The sequence below is a fragment of the Ailuropoda melanoleuca genome, chromosome 5 (genome assembly GCF_002007445.2).
Source record: "Ailuropoda melanoleuca isolate Jingjing chromosome 5, ASM200744v2, whole genome shotgun sequence".
NCBI classification, from domain to species: domain Eukaryota; kingdom Metazoa; phylum Chordata; class Mammalia; order Carnivora; family Ursidae; genus Ailuropoda; species Ailuropoda melanoleuca.
Window position 1 is genome coordinate 10,973,561 of NC_048222.1, and position 13,039 is coordinate 10,986,599.

Here is a 13,039-nt window from a genome sequence, read left to right on the forward strand (position 1 = left end):
GCAACACAAGGCCCCCTCTCTTGTTGGACCGTCATTCTAGCCCGGGAAAAAGATAAACAAATATGGCGCTCCTGGCTGGCTCAGTCAGTTAAGCGTCTGCCTTTCAGCTCAGGTCCTGATCTCAGGGTGCTGGGATCGAGTCTCGCATTGGGCTCGGCCACTCAGCAGGGAGTCTGCTTCTCCCTCTCTCTCTCCCTCTCCTTCTGCCCCTCCCTCCACTCATGCTTTCTCTCAAATAAAATCTTAAAAAAAAAAAAAGTATAAGGCAAAGTTAGGAGCTGTACTTGAGATGCCTGTAGACATTCAACCCAAACCAATTGTAAGTGTTGGTTGACTTCCAGGTCAACTCACTCTGGTCCTTTTTGACTCTTTATTTTAAATCCCCCCAATTTTAATTTTCCACAGTGCAGTGTATTTTAAAAGGAAGAGACCCATGTCTGCAAACCTATGTTTAGAGCGGCCATTTTATGAGGGCCTTTTCCAACTGTATATGACAGCCCAGAGCAAGCATGAAAAGTCTGAGCCAGTTTCCCAAGGTGTATTCTGCAGACCTGAAAATGGGACTTTTTATTTATTCAGCTCTTCAACAAAATATTTATTGCAAGCCATAGACCCTTCTGAATATTAACTTTGGGGATACAGCTGTGAATGTATTAAAACTTCCTCTCTTCTCTTGGAGCTTATATCTTGGGGAGAGAGGCAGGCAGGTAGCAAAGAAATACACGCACATCGACATATTGATACCTGCCATGAAGAAACACAAAAGAGATATATTTTAAATAAGATGGTCAGGAAATGTCTATCTAATGAGTGATCATTTGAGCAGAGTCCCTAATGAAGTGAGGGAGTAAGACATGCTGATGTCTGAGGAAGAACATTTTAGGCAGAGAAAACAGCAAGCACAAAGGCCCTGAGGCAGGAGATCAGTGTGACAGGAACACAGTGAAGAGGTAAGTGGTAAGTGGTAGGAGATGAGGTCAGAGGGATAATAGAGGGCCAGATCAGGTAGGGTCTCATAGACCACCGTAAGGGTTTTGGCTTTTACTATGACTGCCATTGGAAGATTTTGAGCAGAGGAATGACACGACTTAAGTTTTTAAAAACTGTTGGGTGGGGCACCTGGTGGCTCAGTTGGTTAAGCGTCTGCTTTTAGATCAGGTCATGATCCCAGGGCCCTGGGACCAAGTCTCAGAGTGGGCTCCCTGCCCAGCGGGGGGTCTGCTTCTCCCTCTCCCTCTGCCTGCTGCTTCCCCTGCTCGTGCTCGCTCTCAAATAAATCAATAAAAAATTTTTAAAACACTGTTGTGTGGAAAGCAAACTAGGGAAAGCAAGTGAGGAAGCAGAGAGATGAGGTAAGTGGCTGAGACAATCCAGGAAGAAGATGGTGACAGGTGGGCTAGGATGGTTGAAGTGGAATCGCTGAGAGTGATCCGATTTGGGATATGGTTTCATGGTGCCAAAAGGATGTGCTCATTTTTTTTTCTTTTCTTTTTTTTCTTTTTTTCTTTTTGCATGTGAAAAATTAGAAAAGACAAGGACCTCCCAGGACTTAGGAACCAAGAAACTGGAGAGTGAGCTCGCCTCTTCCTAAAAGGGGGAAGATGAAAGAAGGCTTGGAGGGGTAGAGGTCAAGAGTCTGTCTCTGACTCTGTTCAGTTGGAGACGTTTTCTGCATCCAAGGGGGGCCACGGTCAAACAGATTATGCCAGGTCAGAAATGAGCGCTTGTATCACAGGGGAGAGAGTTCTATGGACAAAGGATTTGGAAATACTAGGTTAGACCTACCAGGTGGTTTTACTCTAGGTCTCCTTAGTTTTTAACCCAAACACACTTCGTGAACCTCCAAGAGGAAGGTTTAAGGTTTAGCAAACCTATTTAACTTATTTTTTGAGTTTTATCTCTCTTATTTTCGGCATCTTCCAGTCACACCACTATTCTATAGAGCTCCCTTTGTAGAATACTGTTGATGACAGCAAATACTAGTTCTTTAATAGAACTATCTCTACCTTGAAGCAAGGTAGCACAGAAACCGATCAGTTTAGAATTTGTATCCTTTAATCAGTACTTGATGACTTTTTTGTATTATGTTCGGTTACCCACCATATAGTACAACTTGGTTTTTGACGTAATGTTCAATGATTCATCAGTTGCGTATAACACCCAGTGCTCATCACGGCATGTGCCCTCCTTAACGTCCATCACCCAGGTTCCCCATCCCCCAGTCCCTTCCCCTCTGAAACCCTCAGTTTGTTTCCCGGAGACCATAGTTTCTCATAGTTTGTCTCCCTCTCTGATTGCCACCCCTCTTCACTTTTCCCTCCCTTCCCCTGTGGTCTTCTGGGCTATTCCTTATGTTCCACACATGCATGAAGCCATATGATAATTGTCTTTCTCTGCTTAGATGACTTTTGTGCTTCTTTGCATTTCCCCCTTGTGAATCAATAGAACCCCATTCTAGTTTAGAACGCTATTTTGAGTTTGGTGTTTTGAATTGAACCCCAAGATCTTGATCAGCTCACCCCTTGGGGTGAACTAATAAAGTTAAGTTTCTAAACCTGCAAAGTGTTCAACCTCACAAAGGCCAGGCTGAAACAGTTCAACGTGCCTTTATCCATTACGTTTCTTCAATGCAGCGGGTCTTACAGATTTCGGCCATCACCTGAGTCACCACCTGATTTTATTCATCTTGGTCAGGTTTTGGCTGGGACCTCTTGTCCTATCATTATCTCAGACCTCTTCTCTGATGATCACGTGTTCTCCCATAACTTAAACCACATACACACCAACGGCCCCCCGATCCACATCTCCTGCTCCCAGCTCTCTTGAATTCCAGGGTGGTATTTCAACTGTTGTCAGCATCTCTACTGTGGGATCCTAGGAACACCACCAACTCAGTGTTTCCCACACTGAGTGAGATCAACCTTTTCTCAAAACTTGGTCTTCCTCCTGAAATGTTTATTTTGATTTATAGCACCGCTGTGCTCTTGCTGCTCTACAGACAAACCTGGGGTCAGCTGAGTCTCAGCACCTCCGTCTGTCTCCCGCTCTCCCTCCCCAGGCCCCAACACACAGTCATTCATCAGCTCATGTCATTGCTGCTTTCTAAATCCCACCCAGGCTTCTTCTCCTTCTCCTTCCAATGATACTCTCTCAGTTCAGGTCTTTATCCTGTTTTATCCAAACTGTCTCATGAGCTTCCAGTGGTCTTCCCGCCTTCCTATGGGGCCACGACCAACAACTAGTCCTCCTTGTGACTGCCAGAGTTGCCTTGTCAAATGGAAAACGCCTCTTGCCTAAAAGCCATCCTGTGTCTCATTATCTCCAGAATTAAGCCCATGTGCTCAGGGTCACCTTCCCTGCTTCACCTCCCACTATACCTCCAACACACACAGAACAGCTCTTTCTCCCCATGACCTGAGCTTTCATACCTCCATACCTACGCACTAGCTGGAGTTGTGCCTTCGCTGGGAACATGTCCCACCTTGCTTCACCTCCATTGAGAGTCTTCCGGACCTCTCAAGCAGTCAGATTTCACTAGTACCTAGAACCTTTATATTAACATGGCGTTCCTGGGCCTTGGCAGCCTGGAGATAGAGTGGAAGACTGTGGAACATCTGAATGAGAGTCTCCTGCTGTTACCACTACCAACAAAATTTAGGCATTGGGGGTTGAGACATGCACTCGGCAGGCAGGTGTTTTTAAGGCTAGTAACACTGGTGACAATGACTCTTGATATTCCAGGCAAGGAGCCATGCCCATGGAGCACTGAGGAGTAGCCCAGTGGAATCTTATAGAAACTGGAGCGGAGAATTTGTCCGGGAGCCAGTGGGAGCTCTTGGGAACTGAGTCGTCTTATTGTCTCATCATCAGCTAGGGTTCATGAAGCTCATTCTAGAGCGCAGTTATTCTTTCTATGTCTGCTTCTCTCTGGATCTATCCATATCTATAGCTCTACCAACTGCCAAATATCTCCCTACTCCAATACTCTCAACAACTGAGATTCTGATTGTCAAGCCCACCTTGGAGGTCTCTGGAAGGCTTTTAAAATGCTTCCCTCAGGTCAGGTACCCTCATTTGGGCCACACAGTTATGGTCATAGGGGTCGCAAGAGAAGAGCCCTCAGCAGTGACTGGATCCATGACAAGTACTACAATGTCTTGTCAAGTTCAAGTATCTTCATTCTGTTTGGAGAAATCCCTTCTGTTTCTACCATGTATCCTTGAACCACCATGATGGTCTCTACTTCCACATTTTGTGACATTTACTCTTTTTCCCTATTACCCAGATGCTCAATCTATGTATGGCTCTCTGGCCACTGCATAGATAGATGTCACTTGTTACACAGGTGGTGTTTCTGTGGCCCCAGCCTTCACCATCCTGAACTCAGCTTACCACCTCACTACCATTAGCTTCGTCTGCAACCATGCTTGTGTCAGAGCACAGTGGTCCTCATCCAGCTCGTGCTAAACCCTCTTGAACGACAGGGAGTTTCCAGCAGCACCTATTATGATTCAAGTTTTTTCCTTTAATTTGTTTGTTTGCTTCCTTGCAGCTCACCCACTCTGGAGGAACCTGACCCATGCGGGAGGTGAGACCAGGAAACAGTTTGACCACCACCCTCAAGTGCATCCTGTCAATCCCCAGCCAATATCCCAAACCAGATGGTGCGTTTCCACTCTCCCCTCAGGGTGAGTTCCTTTTCCTTCGAGGACATCACCTAGCAAGTGAATTGCTTATAAATCTTAGGGGAAAGGTGAAGCATCAGTCAATTTCTCCATGGACTCATTGTCTGCCCCAGGAAGCTCATCGAACTCTCATAACCCATGACATTAACCCCCTATGGCACACCTACCCCACCCCTACCCTCACTGTGCCCCTGAGTAGGCAGATGCTTCAGAGCCCAAGTCCTCTCTTTTCCTCCAAGGATATACAACTCTGATTATCCTAACACTTGCCATGTCACATTAGTAATTATCTGAGAGAGAAGGCAACCGGTATTTACTAATATGCAGTACGACCCAGATTTTTGTATTAGATGCTTTACATACATGACATTATTGAATTTTCATGCCCACCTTTGGAAAGGGGTATACCTCCCTCTATTTTACACGTAAGGAAACAGCTCCTGGAAGTGACAGGTCCGTCACAAGACCACAGGGCTAAAGAGGGCCAGAGCAGGAATTCACACCCAGGGGGCTGGCCGAGTGCGGAGTCACCCCTCTCCAGCACGCCGCCTCATCTTTATTTATGCCTCCCTTCCCCGCCTGCCCCCACCAACTGTGAGCCCCTCCTTGGCAGTGACTGTCTGTAATTTGTCACTGTATCTCCCCTGCATCTGTCACATTCTAAGTCGGGACTCAAACAGCACTTCCCCAGCGAAGATGGAAGGGAAGGAGGAAGGGAAGAAGGAAAAGTAAAAGCCCTGGATTTCGCCTTGCATTTAGTAAGTACTTAATAAATGTTTATGAATGGATGCCAAGGTTGGAGAGAAGCCCTCAAAGCTTTCCCCTGAGGCGACCGGGTGATCGGATTGGCAGGACTCAATTTATCAGCCTCCTCCAGGCAAGCTTGTGAAACAGAGCAGGAATGATGGGGCCGGAGCTAATGCAATTTCAGATGAATCCATTAGAGTCGGGTCCCTGGACTGTTGGAAACTGGGACGCAGAATTAAAGTGCCCTTTATAATTTATACTCAAACGCAAATGGCATGTGGGAAGTGGAACTCTTACTTTATATTCTGACGCCTTTTCCTCTGGCCCTGGAATTGGTTATCAAATGACGAGAGCCTCCATAAGGGAAGAAAGCTGGGGATGATGTAGGAGCCATTCTCAGCCCCGTCCCAGAGCCAGGTGAGCTGACTTGTCGAGCTCCCCACCAGTCTTTCAAGTTTATGATTCTACTGTGTGGGTAACAGGAGGCAGGAGAGAGGAGGCAGGCAGAGTGTGGGAGTGCCTGTTTGATGAGAAGCTGTCAGGTTCGAGAGAGAGTGCAGACAGCCTGGGACTCTATTTCATAGTGGCCCTCGACCCTGTCACTGAGACACTGTAATCGATAAATCATTGCATATGAAGGTATCGATGTTTCCAGAGCCTCTGTGCATAAGAGGGGTCAGCTAGGAAAGTATGAAGTTTGCAGCCACAGAGCTCCCTCATTTAGCATTCACGAAGAGATAAAAAGGATATTTCAGGAATTGCTGCTTGGAGCAGAAGTGGAGAGAGAGAGAGAGCACATGAGAGCACATTTTAAATTTATACCATTATCTTATCTCTGGGAAGAAATCAGGGGAATCAGAAAGTAAAAAGACTGCCAAGGCAGATCTCCATCTCTTAAGCCCGCATGGACTTTAGGATCATAGGATTTTAGAGCCAGAAGGGACCTTTCGTGCAGGTCCCTGATGTTGTAGAGGAGGGAGCTGGGATGCACTGGGCTCACGCTTGCAACAGTGAGAAGCAGAACTCAGGCCACACTGCGGTCACTCGAGGCCAGCTGCAATCCTGGAGTACCCAATTCCACCAGCATCTCAGGATTCAGCATCCTCCAGAAAATAAGTATAACAATCCCTAGTCTTTTTAACTCATCAAATGAGATTGACATGTTAGATGAAAATGTTTTGCAGGCTATAAGCCCTGTAATGTGCTATAAACCTCTGAGTAACCCTAAGCATCATTAATATTGTTGACATTAAAAACCATTTACCCCGGGGCACCTGGGTGGCTCGGTCAGTTAAGGGCCTGCCTTTGGCTCAGGTCGCGATCTCAGGGTGCTGGGATTGAGCCCTGTGTGGGGCTCCCAGGGAGCCTGCTTCTCCTTCTCCCTCTGCCTGCAGCTCCCCCCACTTGTTCTCTCTGTTCTGCCTCTTTCTCTGTGTCAAATAAATTTTAAAAATCTTTTAAAAAATTTGCCTCTATAATATTATCACTGTAAATAACCATGACCCATTTCCATTCTTTGCAGGTGACTTTTCACTTGACACTTCCTTTGTAACCCTCGAATAACAATTCCTGTAAGTTTTCCTTGCAAGCACTTTTTTCCTCATTATACAAAGTAATATATGCTTATTACAGATAATTTTCAAAATACCAAAAGACGTAAAGAAAAAAAATGTCACCCGTAGTCCCAAAACCCAGAGATAATCACCATTAATCTTTTGACATATTTCCTTCTGGTTTCTGCCTGTGCCTATTTTAACAGAATTACAATGGTATCGAATGGAATATTTTATTTCTTGATTTTCTTCATTTAACATCATAAAACATATTTTCCCATATCACTGAAAACTGTTTTTAAAATGTCTTAGTGGTTGTATAACATTCTCCCCTGCAGGTATACCGTAATCTATTTAATCATTCTTCTTTATTGGCCACTAGGTGGTTTCCTTTTGAAAAATATACATAACGCAACAATTAATAATGAAGAAAGCTTTTCTGCATCTCAATTTATAAACAGCATTTTAGGATAGAGTATTAGAAATAGAAATCCTGGGGCGCCTGGGTGGTCCAGTCAGTTAAGCAACCAACTCTTGGTTTTGGCTTAGGTTGTGACATCGTGTTAGTGAGATCGAGCCCGGTGTAGAGCTCCACGCTCAGCCAGGAGTCTGCTGGAGATTCTCTCTGTCCCTCTCCCACTGCCCCTCCCCACACCATGTGCGCGCCTGCTCTAAAAAATAAATAAATAAATCTTTAAAAAAAAAGAAATAGGAATCCTGAGAATATAAATATTTAATGTTTTGATACATTTGTTGAATTACTTTCAAGAAGATTTTTATTGAGGCACCTGGGTGGCTCAGTCAGTGAAGCATCTGCCTTCAGCTCAGGTCATGATCCTGGAGTCCTGGGATCGAGCCCTGCGTCACGCTCCCTGCTCAGCGGGGAGTCTGCTTTTGCTTCTCCATCTCCCCTTCCCCTTGCCCCTCTCCTTGTTCATTGTCTCTCTCTTTCTCTCTCACTCTCTCCCTGGAATAAATAAAAATCTTTAAAAAAAAAAAAAAGAAAGAAAGAAAGAAAGAAAAAAGAGAAGATTTTATCAAGTCACCCCTGCCCGTCAGGGCTGTGGTAACAAATGACCACAAGTGAGGTGGCGGAAACAACAGAAGTTTATTCTCTCACAGTTCTGGAAGCAAGAAATCTGAAATCAAGGTGTCGGCAGCACCCTGTTCCCCCTGAAGTCTCTGGGGGAAGATTACGTCCTGGCTGCTGGCAATCCTTGGGGTTCCTTGGTTTATGGCAGCACAAGTGCAATCTCGGCCTCCCTTTCTCACAGCCTTCCCCTCTGTGTATCTGTGTGCTCCCAAATCTCTCTCATAAGGACATGTCTTTGGATTTGGGGCCCACCCTAACTCATTAGAACCTCATCTTAACTCGACTGCATCTGCAAAAACCCTATTTCCAAGTAAGATCACATTTGCCGTTTACTGGGGATTAGGACCTCAACATATCTTCTAGGAGGGCACAATTCAGCCCACAACCCACCTCACATAGTCCCCAGCAATATCTCGCTTTATATTTTAATTGCTTTCTGTATAACCTCAAAACAGAAACAGATTTCCATAAAGATCCTCACCAATCTTGAGCATGGTGGAGAGATGACTTTTCAGGGGTTTTTTAGGTTACAGTCTTTTTTACGTAAGCTGACTTGATATTTATGTTAATTTTGGCAGAACCCTGATCTGCTTTTGATGTCTACCTGTATGCCGTCTCTGCTGTGGGGTTAGGCCTTCCCAGAACCTCAGAGAAGGAGCTTCTATTAGGAGCCATCCAAGAAGGAGGAGGTTTATGAGCTCGGCAGTGAGACAACCTGCATTCAGATCCCAGCTCTGCCGCTTGGCACCATGTCACCTTGACCATATACTTTGTCTCTCTAGGCCTCCATACATGGAAGGATCGAGCACTTAGGCCAGTACATGGTAATGACTCAGTACATGTTAGCTATGGTTACTCATGTTTGCTTATGCGGTCATTGGTATTATTATCATCTTGCTGCTGACCGAGCTTTCTCCAATTCTGCATCATGGGGTTCTGTGCCCCCACCTAGGCATGCCATGTCTGCACACTGTTCCCGGAACACAAGCATTTTCTGTCTGCCTCTGCCTCTCTGCTACCCCATCATTTGCTCTAGGTTCCCGATGCACCTCGCATGCCTGGGTTCCCATCCAGATGTCTTTAGGTTCCCTGCAGGGCCTTGCTTTTCATCATCAGATCGTCCTCTCGTGTCAGTGGGTATCCTCTGCTGTAGAAACAAGCCAAGGCAGTTTGGTTTCCTCCTTGTGCCCAATCATATTTCGGTACTTCAAACCCACCTACACATCCAGAACTTGCTCTGCGTGTGAGCCCTCTTGCCCAGACTTCAGACACTGCCTAGCATTTCCCTTCCGCCAGGCCAGCTCTTCCGATCACTATGGCACACTGTGATTTCCCAAAACTTGACGACCTTCTCTGGACAACACCAGCCCCAGCTGCTTTCTCTTAGCCTGTCCAATCTCTTCTCTGTTCAAATTCTTTTTTCAAGAATTGACTTTGCCAGGATCGTCCACATTCCCGGCTTTGAAAGGATTCTTCAGCACCATCTACAATAATTCCTGGAATAAAAAAACCCAAATGATGTTTCCCCCAAATTCAGCAGTTTTCTGCTCCTCAATTACTTTACACTCAACGGAATCAATCATGGGGAATGGAAAGGGGAAGAGAGGGAACAGGCAATGCTAAAGTGGTCTGGGGCCACGAGATAATGCACACATTCTCTCCCACTTCTGATCAAGTAGCAAATTACTCACTCCACTTAACAAGGTGAGGGAATCACAAAACTCATCTACACATATTTTATCGTGTGTATTTATGTTACTTTGGGATGCCTGCTTATAGGAGCTATGGTCAAATCCATTAAAGATGAATTTTATCTCTTCCTAATGTCAGAGCCATCTGCCTGACCTCCCTTCATGCATATTCATGATGTCATTACACCGAGGCCATGCCCCTCCAGATAACAGGCATAGAATAATGGGTCCTCCCTGACCTGGAATTAATTGCATGCTAAAATATTATACTTTAAATGATGTTCCACACAAGGTAAGACTTAGTCCCAGGAGTCAGAAATAGCCTCTTTGCCCTACATCACTATAAGTTCTCTTAAATGCTGCCAGACATCTCTAAGCTGGCAGGGACTGGCGCCTTCCTTGTTGTCTTCTCCAGGCCAAACCTCTTAATTCAAGAAAGCAGCCAGAGTTTTAATAAATGCTTAGAAATGCCAAGACTTTGGTTCTGAAGAAGGCAGGTTTTTAGAGGCAAGATAAAAGATGCCATACTGGGTCTGATCCGGTTTTTCCAGTTGTGTAGCTCATTTCGGTGATTTGTAACTCATAGCTATCAATGTTGTATTACGTGCCTATATATAGACCTACATACACACGCAGGCCTATTGAAAAGCCCTAGTGTGACTTTCCCATACTCAAATTCACAAACTGGCAATGGTGCTGCTCAAGGACTTGATCTTATCTTACTTCATCAGGAAGAGGGGTGACACAGCCCTAAGAGTGGGAGACCTTTCCCTCTTGGCCCTTGAAGTCACTCGATCTTTCTAATCACAAGAGGGTCTTGGGACCTTCCAGGGTTGCAACAACCAATATCTAAGTGTTTCTATACAAGGTGGTGCCGAGCTCAAGCTCAGTTTGTTGGGTTTTTTTTTCTTTGGTTTGGGTTTTTGTTGTTGTTGCTGTTGTTGTTGTTTTTTTGAGTAGATTCCACGCCCCTCATGGAGCCCAACAGGGGCCTTGAACTCATGAACCTGGGATCAAAACTTGAGCTGAGATCAAGAGTTGGACGCTTAACCCAGGAGCCCCTCAAGCTCAGTGTAAGAAGATAACTCCAGGATGGAATTCTAGAAAACTGGGAGCTTAGCTGTTGTTACCATAGTTGCTTAATTCTTAAAGGATAGCGTCTCATGGGAAATCAGATGCCATGGGATATTCACATGATGGAAGAAATGATAAGCTGATGAAGGAATGTAAGGCAATTGGGAACCAATTTAGAATCCCCCTAAATCTGACTGAGGTCAACAGCTAAGATTTGATCATTTAAAGAACATTTATTTTTAAGGGGCACCCTTTTGGCTCCATTGGTGGAGCCTGTGACTCTTGACCTCAGGGTTGTGAGTTTGAGCCCCACACTGGGTGTAGAGATGACTTAAAAATCTTTTTTAAAAAAGAATATTTTTATCGCTCCCCCCCCCAAAATGAGTTTGTGCCAAAGTCTAAGCAGTCAAGAAAAGTCTTATTCACAGAATTTACAGAACTGCGTGGCTAGTGTGAATTATTTGCTACAATCACGGTAAAGGGGAGAGGCTGGTAATAAAGTGAAGGGAGCTGAGCTCTCCACCCTTTAGAGGTTGCAGATCTCGGAGCTGAGCTACACAGTAAAATCCACCCTATGATTTGGTCTTAGAGGTCTGAGACTGGGATGAGGTCTCTGACTCAGGGCTGTAGCCTGACATCAAAGGGCATTTTGCTCCCTCCCAACACGCTGATGGCCTCCTAAGTCAGTCACCTTTCACACCCCTCTCTTGGGGCAATCTGTCCGGCCCTAATCCCAGGACTCTCAAGAGCTGGAATGTTGCTCTGCCACACAGTGGGGGCAACTGGCTGCCATTCACTAGAAAGTGGGAAAAATGACTTTCTCATGCTCCTGGGCCTGTCAGCAAGGGAGACAAAATGAAACATGAGTTTCCCCTCTGCCTCTGAAAAAATAAAAGCCTATGAGGCTACAATTCTTAATTACATTTTTTTCTCCATCTCCTCTCCCTACCAGGAACGGAGACTATTTTCATCTCCCCTTTCCTTGAAACCAGTGTCTATCCCTTTATTCTCAAGAGTGTTCCTTATGTTAGAGAACTGTCATCAGGGGGGTTATCTTTATCTTCATATTGTTCGATAACCAGTGTGCATTGACTTAGCTACACTACACGCAGGACTTTGAAAAATGTGTGGCCAGTCCTAACAGTCCCGATTTATCCATTTGATCTCTTAGCCAACGTTCCTACAACTCTCTCTCTTTCTCACTGTGCTATGGCTTACAGATTCAGAGCTACAAGTACACCACGGGTACCCTCAAAAAGTTGAGATTCAGACAGAAAGAGGAGGGGTAGAAAAGTTTAAGTCAGGAAGATTAGGTACCAGATACGCAATATAATTTCAGGAGCCGTAGAAACCTTATTAGAGCCTCAATGAAAGGCCTGAAATTCCCATATGTCCTTAAAAATATTTTATACTGCAAAAATAAAGAAAATTACCTCAAGGTATTCAGAAGGGGGAAAAGGGACTAGTTGCCCCAATAAAAACAAAAATTAGATTTCACAGTGCTGTGAAGATAGAAGATAATGGTGCATTATTCTCAGTTTTGAGAGGAAAAGATTATAACCCAAGAATTCTATTCTCAAATAGTGAGCAAATAAAAACGCAGATATGACATTCAGGGGCGCCTGGGTGGCGCAGTCGTTAAGTGTCTGCCTTTGGCTCAGGGATGTTCTGGGATTGAGCCCCACATCAGACTCCTCTGCTAAGAGCCTGCTTCTTCCTCTCCCACTCCCCCTGCTTGTGTTCCCTCTCTCGTTGGCTGTCTCTCTCTGTCAAATAAATAAATAAAATCTTTAAAAAAAAAAGATATGACATTCAGTTAGATTTGAATTTCAGATAAATAATGTATGTGTTTTTAGGATAAGTATGTCCCATGTAATATTTGGTACATACTTATCCTACAAACATATTTATTGTTTATCTGAAATTCAAGTTTAAGTGAGATCCTGTATTTTGTCTGTCGACTCCAATATAAAAAATATGTATATTTCAGATGTTAAAGACTTATTAGATTTACCACACCGCATTGTTTTCTACAACAACTACTTAAGATATTCACAAAGTATACAAAAATTTGAATAAGAAAGTCATGATTTAAGGGGGTTAAGGACGAGCAGTGAGCACTCAAACTAAATTCAAGAAACCAATGTAAATATGGTTAACATTCTAGGAGAAACTACATACTAGTAAAGCATAATC